We start from the raw sequence: 12928 nt of genomic DNA on the forward strand, positions 1-12928 counted from the left end.
GACTTAAACTGAGGCTTGAAGGACTGGGAAAGCCTTGTTATAGGGACTTAAACTGAGGCTTGAAGGACTGGGAAAACCTTGTTAGAGGGACTTAAACTGAGGCTTGAAGGACTGGGAAAACCTTGTTAGAGGGACTTAAACTGAGGCTTGAAGGACTGGGAAAGCCTTGTTATAGGGACTTCTGCTAAGCCTTGAAGGACTGGAAAAGCCTTGTTATAGGGACTTAAACAGAGATTTGAAGGCTTGGAAACCATGAATGAGAGATGAGGAAGGAGAGAGAGTTTCAGGCATTGGGGACAGCCAAGTATAATGCCTGGAGTCTGGTGATGGCTTGTCTTGTAACTGGAATGAGTAGCAAGTAGGTAAACAAAGTAAAAGGACCTGAAAGAGGGAAGGGACCATGTTATGAACATCTTTAAATGCCAAACAAGATGTTAAATTCATTCCTGAAGACAACAGGGAGTCATGAGTTTACTGAATTGTAAGGGAAGGGGATGCCATGGTTAGATTGGTGCTTTAGGGAGATCATTTTGGTAGCTGAGGGGAGGATGCACTGGAGTGGGGAGAGACTGAGGCAGACAGACCCACCAGCAGGCAAGTGCAATAGGCCAGGCATGAAATGATGAGGGTTTGTACCCAAATGGTGGCAGTGTCGGAGGAGGGCAGAGATGATGTTACCAAAGTTATTGTCTTCTTTTCTTCCCACTCCCAAGGCCTCAAGAAATATTCTTGAGGTTCATTCCCATCGGCGTGGGATTTTTAGGGGCTCTGGCTCTAGTCATGTTGCTTCTCCACCCTGTGTTTCAATGTCAGGGTTATAATTAGTGCCTAGCAAAATGCAGATGCTCCGACTCGATGGAACAACAGCAATCATCACCCTTGGTACCTAATAACTTTAAAGTAGTAACTACAGATTATGGCTCTCTCACCTCATCTGGTACAATGTATAATTAGTCCCTGCTGCCAAGTGTGTGAGCTGCTGATGACTGAGTGCCATTAGATCATTAAATGCATGTGATTGCTAATTTATGGAAGCTGCAGAGTGATTAGACTGAAGACAGCAATAGGAAAGGTCCAGAATTCTGCACTTGAAGTCTTTCTCTAGCATCCAGCACTGCCCTTCATATCCATGGACCCTCAAGTGCCCCAGCTTTGACATGTTTCTAGGTCAACATCCACTCAAGGTCATGGATGATGAGCCTCCACCCATGGGTTACTTTTAAAAGCCAATCAGAGAACATGGTAGTACAAAGGAAAAAAACGAGTCAAACAGTATAGACTAAAAAATGGCCAGAAAAAATGCCCCCAAACCCACAAGAATCACTTTCCCACAGATTATCGTATCACCAACCAGGGAGGTGACTTGTATAGGGACCATTCCAGAAAGGACACTGGTAAAAGCATCCATATAGCCAAGGATTGTGCCTAGCCAGGGACAATTCAAAAACAAGGCAACAAGCATTCATTTAAGAGCTTACTATGTGCCAGGCTCTATGCTAAGCACCAGGGGTACAAATACAAGCAAAAAGAAAGATGGTCCCTAGCCTCAAGAAACTTACATTCTAGGGGGAAAGAGAACATTTTAAAAGGGGCTCAAAAGTGGGGAAGGGAGCATAAACCAAGCCAGAAAGGAAAGGAAGGTTGGCTGGATTGGAACTCCTCCTCAAAATATAAGTCCCAGGAGGAACTCACTAATGGGAGAAGGGGTTTGGCATGGTGGAAAGATGTTCCAGGGTGAGAAGACTATAGAAGATGGATTCCAAGAGGAGAAGATCCCAGGTGTTCAGGCAAGTTCCAGGGTGACATGGTAGTAATGTCTGAAAAGTCAGAACCATATCTGGGAGGAGAACAAAGATTGGCTGTCCTGTACCCCTTCCCTAGACTGCTTTGGGGTGATGAGGATGATGATGATAATAAAAAGACATCTTTGGGAGATATTGACTTTTCTTTATTTATTTAATAGGAAATTTTATTTAATTAATTTAGAATATTTTTTCCATGGTTGCATGATTCATGTTCTTTCCCTCCCTTCCTCCCATCCCCCTCCTGTAACCAACAAGCAATTCCACTGGGTTTTACGTGTGTCATTGATCAAGACCTATTTCCATATTACTGATATTTACATTAGGGTGATCATTTAGAGTCTACATCTCCAATCATATCCCCATTGACCCATGTGATCAAGCAGTCGTTTTTCTTCTGGGTTTCTGCTCCCAGCATTCTTTCTCTGGATGTAGACAGCATTCTTTCTCATAAGTCCCTCAGAATTTTGACTCTCCTTTATTAGAGAACTTTGAATAAAGGCTGTCAAGTATGTCATAGACAGAATTCTCTGGTTGAACAGCTTTAATCCTTCCAACTCTGAGATTCTATACTAGTTAGAAAGAAGACCACATCCTTTAGGGATGCCATTGTTTTCTGTTTTTATTTATGGATTTTTACCTGCACTGTCTTTTCTTTTTGCTGAGTTGTTATCACAGCTTCTAGGTTCTCCGCTCTGAAAATCTTCTTTTAAGATGCAGACATCAGTCAGCAATGCCTAGTCTGCTGGCAAGCAAGGACCTCATGCATTGAAGCTTGACTGAGGTGGAGAGGGAGGGTGAGTGTAGTATCTTGGACCAAATTGCTTTCAATTGCTTTCCATTTCCATGATAGCAATTTGTGGTCTGTTAGTATCACAGGAAATGGGATGGCAAACACCAAAAAGGACTGGCTATTCCTGTCCTACCCTTTCCTCAGAAATCAAATTACTATATTCCCTATAACTCTTAAAGTGACCTCATGCTGATGGTATCATGAAAGACTGCCTATAGTAAAAACTAAATAAAAGAATTCATGTTCTGTAGTGATTTTTTCCTCTTCAATTTTCTTTGAAGTATATATCTATATCTATATATGTACATGTTATGATATTCTACTCTCTTTTCAATAGAATGCAAGTCCCTTGAGGACAAGCATTACTCTTTCTCTCTCTCTCTCTCATTCTTTCTCATATTCTCTCTCTCTTTCCCTCAATCTTAGAAAAATGCCTAGCACACAGTAGGTATTTAGTGTGCTGAGGGGATCTTATCCCCTCCCCCTTCTGAGTAGCCTGACCTGTCCGTCAACATTCCTCACATAACACAGTTATACCAGGTTTGCTTCATTATGGGCTGTATGTCAATAAAAGGGAGGGGGCAGGTCTTTTGGCCTTCTTGGAGGGACATAGGGCTGGAGAGACAGGTGAGGGGAGAGACAGATAAATGGAGGCTAGGCACAGGCGGTTTGAGATCTTAGAGTAAGGCAGCTAGATTTAACTTTAGTCTTATCTAACCCTTCTATTAATAAACTTTATATATTTAATAACTGGGTAGTTATACTAATTTAATTTTAACATTAGTAAACATTTGCTGAATTGCATTTAGGAACACACTAAAACAACTTTTATTGCAGCATACAAATATGTGTATAATAAATGAGATGATTACACATGAAATGTGAATGAGGAAGGAAACACGTATTTATTCGGTGCCTACTATGTGCCAAGCACGGGACTTCCAAATATGATCTTATTTGATCTTCACAACAACCCTGCAAAGTAATAAGTGCCGCTATTATCCCCATGGAGGAAACTGAGGTTGAGTGATTAGCCCAAGATCACGCAGCTAGTAAGGCCAGCTCTGAACTTGGATCTCCCTAACTGATCTTAGCTACCTCAATGTCCCCCTTGCCTCTTAATTATTTATGGAGTACAAATGTGCTATAAAAACAAGCCCCAGTGTACTGATTGAACGTTAGTAGTCCATGAATGAATTTCAAGGTTCAAAATGACAGAGTAGCTAAAGTGGTGAAGTTCAAGGCAGGAAGACCTGGGGTTTGAATCCTACCCTCAGGCATTTATTAGCCCTGTGACTTTGGACCGTCACTTCACTGCCTTCCTCCTCAGTTTATTCATCCATAAAATGGGGATCATAATAACCATTGAGTTTCACAAGGTTGTGAGGATATAAAAAGCAACCACCACCAAACAGTAACTGTAATTTAAACAGCATTTTAAGGTTCATAAAGTGGTATTATCAAATTTGAGCCCTGAAATAGCACTTGGAAACAGGTATTTTTTTTTTTTATCTCCATTTAGGAAATTGAGGCTCAAAGGGGATAAAGGATTGACCATAGGTCATAGTAAGTGACTGAACATGGACATGAATTTGAAACTTCCTAACTCTAACTCCAGCATATACAATGGCTCAAGCACTATATCTAAAATCAAAAAGATCTGATTTTTAATCTTGCTTTAGACCCTAGGCAAATCACTTAACCTCAGTTTGCCTTTATTTCCTCATCTGTAAAATGGGGATAATAATAGTATCTACCTCCCAGCATTGTTTAAAGGATGTTTGTTGTTGGGTCTGTCCAACTCCATGTGACCTCATTTGAGGTTTTCTAGGCAGAAATGCTGGGCTGGTTTGTCATTTCCTTCTCCAACTCATTTTACAAGTGGAGAAACTGAGGCAAACAGGATTAATTGACTTGCCCAGGATCACACAGCTAGTAAGGATCTAAAGCCGGATTTGAATTTGGGAAGAAGTCTTCCTGCCAGTCCAGTGCTCTATCCACTGAACCACCTAGCCCTCTAGAATGAGAGAATATTTATAAAGTGCTTTACAAACTTTCAAGTACTGTAGAAATGCCTGTCATTGTAGAAACTGCTTTTTTGGGGGGGAGGGGGGCTATTCAGTGCTCAAAGAAGTAAGGAAACAAGCATTTATTAAATACTGACTATATTATAGAGATAAAGGCTCAGTCTGCTGAAATCATCATGGTATGATGGCCACAGCATTGTCACTGGCCACAGTGAAGCATTCACACTACCTACATTTTTTTAAACCCTTACCTTCTGTCTGAGGATGAAAACAAAGTACTGGTTCCAAGGCCTAAACAATAGGGTTAAGTGACTTGCCCAGGGTCACACAGCTAGGAAGAGGCTGAGGCCAGATTTGAACCCAGGATCCCTCAATGCCAGACCTGGAGCCCTGACCACTGTGCTATTTAGCTGCCCCACTTTGAGATGTTTTTTTGGACTAGGTAAAGTCTAGGGAATGTCCAGAGACCACAGCAGATAAGCAAGTATTCTAACAGTGCACCAGGAGTTAGGGACCTTGTCCAGGATCCTGCAGGTAGTGAGCCTCTGAGAAAGGACTCAAATCAAGGCTTTCCTCTGGCTGGGTCTTGAGGACACAAAGATAAAATGAAGATGGCCTCTGCCTTCAAAGGGTTTGCTTTTACTGTTCCCTTTGGTGATAATCTCTCCAGCTGACCTGTATATATGGGGAGGGGGGGAATAACCTCTGGGAGCTCCTTGAGGGCATGGACTCTTTTGCCATCTCTCTGTATCTAAAGAGCTTAGCCCAGTGCCAGGCACATAGTAGACACTTAATTAAAGCTGGTTGACTGACTGGCTGAGCACTGGGGCAGCTAGGTGGCTCAAGGATTGAGATCCACAGCTAGAGATGAGAGATCCTGGGTTCAAATCTGGACTTCCTAGTTGGATGACCCTGGTCAAGTCACTTAACCCCAATTATCTAGCCCGTTCCATTCTTCTGCCTTGGAACTGATATTTAGTGGGAAGTGGCCATCTCCCTGAGCATCTTGAAATGGGGCAATGCCCTTCTATGGGTAGAGTCCTGGGCAAACTAAAAGGAGAGCTGATTTGTCTCTCCTGAATGGCTCAGTCAGGAAGGACATGGGGTTTTATTTTCTTTGAGCCAAATGACAGTTACAGGGAAGTAAAGAGGAAAGTACTTCTCCAGGATATGGCCACAACAAGCTTTCATTCCAACAGGTTGAATTAGCTCCAGTGTTGGAGAACTCATCAGTTGTGCACCCAGAAATTCAGGGTTCTCTTCCTTATTCTGATCTCCTTCTAAGATCCTTAGGAGAGAAAGATGGGTGGCTAAGACTCTGGGGCACCAGACCAGCACTTAGAGACTTGTCTCTGGGGTCCACAGAGCCTTGCCAGAGCCCTGAACTCCAGGAGCCACTTGGAGCTTTTTGCTCACCTTGGCACAGAAACAGCCTTTTTATAAAACCAAAAATCGACCCAGGAATCACATCAATGTGCCTGTCTTTGCCATTTTTGTCACTTTATTTTATTATGATCTCATTATCCTATTCTAGCAGATTAATCATTACAGATTATGTTAAAGTAATTGTATTATAGCACATCTAACCAACTGTATGATCTTGGACAAGTCACTTAACTTCTGCCTTAGTTTCCTCAACTGCAAAAAAGGGATTATAATTATAATAAATATAAATTATAATTATAAAATATACCACACTTCCTAGCTGTGGTAAATCCCTTGATCTCTATTGCCTAACCCTTATTGCTCCTCTGCCTTGGAATCCATACTTGGTATCTATTCCAAGACAGAAGTTAAAGGTTTTGTTAATAATAATAATGATTATAGTATCACCTACCACCAGGGGTCATTACAAAGAAAAAATGAGATAATAAAGCACTTTGGATTGTGCCTGACCCATAATGGATGCTATTTTATTACTAGCTATCTATCATTAGCCACCATGGAAGGCAGATGCCATTATTTCCCCCAATTGACAGATGAGGAAACCAAGGCAGATGGTTTAAATGACTTGCCCAGAGTAACACAGCTGGTACTGGAGGCAAGACTTCAACTGAAGTCCTCCTCTATTCCCTCCCAGGTAACGAATGTCCTTGAGGGCAGCCATTGTTTCCTCTTTTGGTCTTTAGGACCCTGGGCCTCCCATAATTCCCCGGGGCAGAGTAGGTATGTAATTAATGTTAGTCAAATCAAGAAAAATCCAAACAGCTCAGGAGAGGGAGAGAAAGAGGGAACATGTGGCTCATTTACCTCCATTGTTCCTGGGACGGGGGGGGGGGGGGGGGGGGGGGGGGGGGGGGGGGCTATTAATCAGTTTCTGCCAGAAGTGACAGGATAACAAACAATTTTAAATCATTACTTGACTGATCAGGGCCACAGATCAACAATTGATTGGCCCCAAGGGATTTATGCTGATGGACAGCTAAGTCAATACTTGAGAGTGGAGAAAGGAAAAGCCACACAAGCAGCAAACCAGAAGAAGGAAAAAGGATCCAAAGTGGCTGTGTCAGGAGGGTGGAAGGTAGTCAGTCAGGAAATGTTTATAAAACGCCTACCACATGAACAACCATAAGGCTAAGAGCTGGGGATACAAAGGAATACAAAAGAGAATCCCAGCCCTCTAGGACGATTGCAATCCAATGGTGCTGTCCTTTAGTAGTTTTGAATTGTGTTCAAGTCTTCAGGATCCTACTTGGAGTTTTCTTGGTAAAGATACTCAAGTGGTTGGCTATTTCCTTCTCCAGCTCATTTTATAGATGAGGAAACTGAGGCAGACAGGGTGAAGTGACTTGTCCAGGGTCACACAGCTAGCTAGTAAGACAAGTCTTCCTGACTCCAGCCCCAGTTCTCCATCCACTGAGCAACCTAGTTGCCCTGTAGATCAACAAGGTGCAAATTTACTGCCTAGATGAAGAGCTGATTAGGCTGGAGAAACACGTTCCTGCTCTACTAGTTATCACTGAGGATAAAGTATTTTCATTAAGACTAGAAAGGCTTGAACAAAGAGATAAGAAGAGAAAGGTATGTAAAGAAGAAAAGGCAAATTCTCACCTGCAACAAAAGATTGGAAGGTGAGATAATGGAATAGAAAGGAGGAAGGGAAGGACAACCTAATCTTTAAAGCTCTTTAATTGGGATTGGGACCCCCCCCCCCTTTCCTTCCACAAAGGAGGGAAAACACCTTCTCTAACTTGCTTTGAGCACTGAGAACACTTAGCTAGCAGGTGCCTCAGGTGGAACTTGAACTCAAGACTTCAGGGCTGGCAAAGCTAGATCTCTAGCCACTGTGCCACACTGCCTCTAATCCAGATTGCCAAGATTCTGCTCCCCTTTGAGAGGGCTCTCCAGACCCTCTCTGATACCTAAGAATGTTTACCTGGGGATCCATACACTTGAAAGTCAGAAAAACTCCAAGCAAGAGCAGCACTCCCTCAGAGGATTCATGCTGGAGGGGTCGTTCCCTTCCGGCAGCTTCAGAGAAGGAGGGGAAAGCCTCCAACTGTTTCTAATCCTCCTGGAGGACCCTTTTAATTAGCCCTGAAGACACTAACTGGGGAAATCCCGCCCCTCACACCTTTCCTCCCGGCTGGCTTTGGGGTCTGCTAGACTCGGCTTGTGGAGTTCTCAGCGGGAGCTTGGACCGCCTCGGAAATCGACAAACTCTGAAAACGAGACTAGATTTCGTTTTTGTTGATTGTCAAGCCTTACAGAGACTGAGGGAGAAACTGCCCCGACAATGCAGGTTCAACTTAAAAGCGTGTGCGCACATTACACACGAGCACACACATCTGTCATTTTTTTTTTCTGGTCAGAAGGTTGTTAAATATTTCCCAGAATACGGCTGAGTGTAAGAAAGATGAACTTCCGCCCTTGGAGGGGTCCTCTTCTTCTACCCGGTGGGTGGATGAGCCTTTGGTCCCTTAGGCAAGATGGTGTCTGGAGCCCAGACTACCTCCTGTTTGAATCTTCCTTCCTTCAGGCAGGAACAACCAGTGTGAACTCTAGTGGCTTCAGATGTCTCCGTACAAATACAAAATAAATGCGGCGAGCTGGGCAATGAACCAGAGAGCCGAACACAAAGAGGCAAATCCATCATCAATGGGACTTGAGATATGACCTGCTACTGAAAGAAATATGGCTCTGAAAGAGGATCCACTATCTTCAAAAGGATCAGAACCAATAAAAAAGGAAAGTAGGAGAGTAGTGTTATGTATTTATTAGGGATGGGGCAGCTGGGTGGCTCAATGGATAGAGCCCCAGCCCTAGAGGTCAGAGGTCCTGGGTTCAATTTTGACCTGGGACACTTCAAGCTGTGTGATCCTGGGAAAGTCACTTAACTCCAGTTGCCTGGCCCTTACGCTTCTTCTGCCTCGGAACCAATGCTTATTATTGATTCTAAGATAGACAGTAAGGGTTTAAAAAAAGAAGAAAGAAAAAGGAAGAAAGAAATATGGACCTGAGGAAATCCAAAAATATAAGAAGGAAAAGCATGGCAAGAAGGCATTTGGGTGAAAGGCAATGGAAGGAATTGCTGCAGCACTATTTTCAGGGGAGTAAACAACAGACTACCTGAACAGAAGGAAGATAGATGTGACTTCAGAAAACAGATAAGTTTCACACACACACACACACACACACACACATACACACACACATATTCAGATAGATAGATGGATAGATAAACAGACATATAGATAGACAGACAGACACATAGCTAGATAGATGGATAGACAGACAGATAGATAGATAGATGGATAGATGGATGGATAGATGGATAGATAGATAGATGGATAGACAGACAGATAGATAGATAGATAGATAGATAGATAGATAGATAGATAGATAGATAGATAGATAGATGGATGGATAGATGGATAGATGGATAGATGGATAGATAGAAGGATAGACAGACAGACAGACAGATGGATAGACAGACAGACAGATAGATAGATAGAAGGATAGACAGACAGATAGATGGATAGACAGACAGACAGATAGATAGATAGATAGATAGATAGATAGATAGATAGATAGATAGATAGATAGATATACACAATCAGCCACAGGATAATAGTAGATATAAAGCACTTAATATGTGCCAGGCATTTTTACAAAGCCTTTTACAAATAGCCTCATTTGATCTTCAATATGATTACACTCACTACAAGTGGTAATGGTTATTATCTCTATTTTGCAGATGAGGAAACTGAAATGGATAGAAATTAAGTGACTTACCCAGGGTCACCTAGCTTGTCTGAGGTTGGATTTTAACTCAGGTCTTCCTGATTTCAGACGAGGCACTGCCTCACTTAGCTGCTTCATATAACCTCTGGAAAAAAATGATAAATTATTTATCAGTCAATGAGCATTTATTAAATGCCTACTGTATGAAGATTCAAATGATGGCAAAAACACAATCCCAATCCATTTATCTTCAAGTAGATATGAAGGACAAGGAGAATACTGCAGTAATGTACTGAGATTGAACTTTATTTATATTTCCCAAAATGCTCCACAGAAGCTGTGTGATTAGCAAGTTTAGCTATCAGGGCAAGTTTGATTATCAGTGGATAGAGAGTCAGGAAGACCTGAATTAAAATCTGATCTCAGACACTTGCTATCTGTGGGACCCTGGGCAAGTCACTTAACTGTGTTTTCCTTAGTTTTCTCATCTGTAAAATGAATTGGAGAAGGAAAAGGCAAACCATTCCAATATCTTTGCCAAGAAAACCCCAAATGTGGTTATGAAGATTTGGATACAACTGAATAATAGCAAAAAGTTTCCTTTCACCAAAAAAACAGATCATGTAAGAATTTCTTCACCCACTTTTTAAATTTACTTCTGTATTTTTTTAACCCTTACCTTCTGTCTTAGAATCAATGCTGCATATTAGTTCCAAGCCAGAAGATCCGTAACAGCTAGACAATTGGGGATTAAGTGTCTTGTCCAGTCACAAAACTAGGAAGTATCTGGAGCTAGATTTGAACCCAGAACATCACAGAGCCAGGCTCTTGATCCACCGAGCTATCTAATTGCCCCCTCTTGACCTTCTTTAATGATAATTTCATCCTTCTGAAGGCAGGGGTGACTGAAAGGGTTGCTGTTATTCGGGATTTGATTTTTTTTTTTTATCGCCAAAGAGCAGTACTAGGAAGCTTGGGGATTCCCATCTTTAAACCAGAGGTTAAAGAGAGGAAAGCCAGCAAGAACTCAACATACAGCTTCAGTTTCCAGAGAGCAGATTGAGGACTTCTTCCCTGGGTAAATGGGATGATAGAAAATGAGCACTTTTAATATTGCTTCTTTTTCTTCTATCAATGGACAACCCGGGTACTAGAAAGAGCAGAACAAAATGATTCTTAGGGCATCAAGGCCAAAGAAAAGTTACCCAGGTTCAAGTCATCAGATGCAGAAAAGCTGTATCCTAGGAAAACTAGGTGATGAGGTGGGACTTGAAAACAATTGACCTGAGTTCAAATCTTGCCTCAGACACTTATTACCTCTGTGAAGCTGGGCAATTCATCTAACCTCTCTCAGCCTCCATTTCTTCAAGAAATGGGGATAATAATGCCACCTCCCTCTCAGACTACTTGCAGAAATCAAAGGAGATCATTTATTGAAAATGTTTTGCAAACTTTAAATCATTATAATGGGGGAATTTAGGGGATTCAGTGGATTGAGAATCAGCCTAGAGATGGGAAGTCCTGGGTTCAAATCTAGCCTCAGTGGATGCCCTCCAATTGGGGAATGGCTAATCAAATTGTGGCATATGATGGTGATGGAATACTATTGTGCTCAAAGGACTGATGAACTGGAGGGATTCCATGGGAACTGGAACGACCTCCAGGAAATGATGCAGAGTGAAAGGAGCAGAACCAGGAGAACATTGTACACAGAGACTGATACACTGTGGTATAATTGAATGTAATGGACTTCTCTACTAGTAGCAACGCAATAACCCAGGACAATTCTGAGGGACTTATGAGAAAGATGCTCTCCACATCCAGAGGAAGAACTGTGGGAGCGGAAACACAGAAGAAAAACAACTGCTCGATCACATGGGTTGATGGGGATAGGATTAGGGATATAGACTCTAAATGATCACCCTAATGCAAATATTAATAATATGGAAATAGATCTTGATCAATGATAGTGGAATTATGCATCAGATACAGGAAGGGGATGGGGTGAGGGGAGGGAAAGAACATGAGTCTTGTAATCTTGGAAAAATATTCTGAGTGCTGATTAATGTATCCATACCATTAAGCATTGGAAGGATTTTCAACATAAGGAAGTACTTTCTAAATATAAACATTCTCCCCAAAATGGGGGGGGGGGGAAATCTGGCCTCAGAAACTTCCTAGCTATATGACCCTGGGCAAGTCACTCTTTTGTGATTCTATTGCCCAGCCCTTATTTTTATTTTTTTTAAATACTTACCTTCCATCTTAGAATCAATACTGGGTATTGGTTATAAGGCAGAAAAGCAGTAAGGGCTAGATGATGGGGGTTAAAGGACTTGCCCAGGGTCACATAGCCAGGAAGTGTCTGAAGCCAGATTTGAAACTAGGATTTCCTGTCTCTAGGCCTGGCTCTCAATCCACTGAGCCACCCAGCTGCCCCTTGTCTAGCTCTTCTGATTTGGAACCGATATACAGCACTGATCCTAGGACAGAAAGTAAGGGTTTAAGAATCATCGTAAAAAATGTTAGCTGCTATTATGAGTTGTTGCACCTGCTAAACTGGAAAATGGTGAAGAAAGAAGTGCTAGGAGGCATAGGAGGGCCAAATGTCCCCCCCTTTTGGAGGGAAGAAGCCCAAGCCTGTAAGCAATAGGTCAGTGAGTCTGACTTCTGTTCTCAGCACAATTCTGGAACATATTATTAAGGGGACCAGATGGGAGCATTTAGGAAGGTCATCAGCGATCAGTAAGAGCCTGTCTGACTTCACGAAGAACAGGTCCTGCCAGACTAACCTCATTTCCTTTTTTGAGAGGCTAATTAAACAAGTAGGTCAGGAGAACACTGCAGCTATCTGTGGTTTACCTGGATTGGAGCAGAGCATTTGACAGAATCTCTCGTGCTCTTCTCCCAGGCTAGATGAGAGATCTGGGCCAGATGAGAGGAACTAGATGGATAGACAGACCCAGAGAGGAAGGAAAGAAGCAGAGAAATTCAGCATGAGAAGAGACCTCAAGTCCAGCTGGTCTAACTGATAATAACTGAATAGGAATTGCTGCTACCATCAATCGTGTGTCATCCAGCCTCTTTTCAAAGACCTGTAGGGAGGTACCAATAGCCACCCC

This window comes from Monodelphis domestica, chromosome 4, assembly GCF_027887165.1.
Source record: "Monodelphis domestica isolate mMonDom1 chromosome 4, mMonDom1.pri, whole genome shotgun sequence".
Taxonomy (NCBI): domain Eukaryota; kingdom Metazoa; phylum Chordata; class Mammalia; order Didelphimorphia; family Didelphidae; genus Monodelphis; species Monodelphis domestica.